The following is a 1510-nucleotide window of genomic DNA, read 5'->3' on the forward strand; positions in this document are numbered from 1 at the left end:
TAAAATTATATATAATCTTATATAATTGTATATAAATTTTATATATAATTTTTTTTATATAATTATATATAAAACATTTTTTCCCAAGTATATATATGTATCCCGAAAATTTTTGTCAATCGCTTTTGTGTAGATAAAGCGTAACAAGATATTAATTACTAAAAATTGCCAAATATTGGTCTTGAATAATTTTTTACTTACAAATACTATCAACTTTACATAAAAATTGCAAGAGACAAAAATAATTTATTTTCTTCTCATAGAACTCTAAGAATTTTTTCGGAATTTTTTATCAACTTTTTAGTACTGCATTTTCTTATTTTTACCATGAGAATACGATATTAAAAAATTCTGAAAAATTCTCAGAACTTTATGAAAAAAAAATTAATGATTTTTGTCTCTTGCAATTTTTCTATAAAGTTGATAGTATTTGAGTTTATTAGTAATTAATATCTTATTAACTACTGCGAAAATTGCAAAATGGTAGAAGACTTTCCGACTCAGTTTAATCCGCTCGATGTACACAAAATTGACAAAAACTTTCAAGACTCTGTGTATGTATATGCGTGTATGCGTGTATGTGTGTGTGTGTGTGTGTGTGTGTGTGTGTACATACACACACATACATATATATATGCGATCTACTGGATAGTTATTAAGTTAATAATAAACTATTAAAGTAACGATAAAAAACAGCTGAAAAAAAAAGATTGAAACGTATGAATTGTTACCGTTACCATGAACATAATGTAACGACAAACAGAAAAAAGTGACGATCAAAATCGAAAAAAGTAACGGCATCAGTTTATATAAAGTAACACGTAATTTCTCAATTCTAGTTCCTAATTGTTTGTAAAACAGAACATAAGTTATCAAAATGATATAAAAATAACTGCTAATTTGCTAAAAATAATTTTTCGATCAAAGTAACGATTCATTTTAACATCATTTTGACGATATTGTGACTTCGTTCTGATGAGTCTGTTTATGAATTATATTTTCACCAGATTATCGGCGTATACACGCGATATGATACAAACGGCAAAGGCATGGCATTTCAGACAATATTTGCGATAATCTCTGAAGGGCCAACGCACTTTTAGACACTAATTATCTGCAAAAGTTTTAGCACTTACCAATACGAGTCCGATCTACAGCCATCGTGATGGGTTCACTTTACTCGTTTAGGCGGGCTTGTTACCTGATTTTGAAGATCGACGTTTCGAGAATCGCAATATCGCATATCGCGATTCTCGAAGTATCGAGATGGTGTAGTGACCAATCATATTACAGTAATAAAGTGCCGCACTTTCTGCACTTGCGACTCCTTTTCTTGCAAGGAAAGATTCAGTACCAACTTTACGACGCAAAACATGTCGGTATTCATAGTCGATTCTTACCTTTCAGACTGTTTTAAATATAATCTTAAGATCTTATCTCTTCCACCAAGTATATATAGAGAAATCTGTGATAAAGTGCTATTAAAATGAATTCGTAAGGTATTGTTTAA

Source organism: Trachymyrmex septentrionalis, unplaced genomic scaffold, assembly GCF_001594115.1.
Source record: "Trachymyrmex septentrionalis isolate Tsep2-gDNA-1 unplaced genomic scaffold, Tsep1.0 scaffold69, whole genome shotgun sequence".
In the NCBI taxonomy this organism is placed as follows: Eukaryota; Metazoa; Arthropoda; class Insecta; order Hymenoptera; family Formicidae; genus Trachymyrmex; species Trachymyrmex septentrionalis.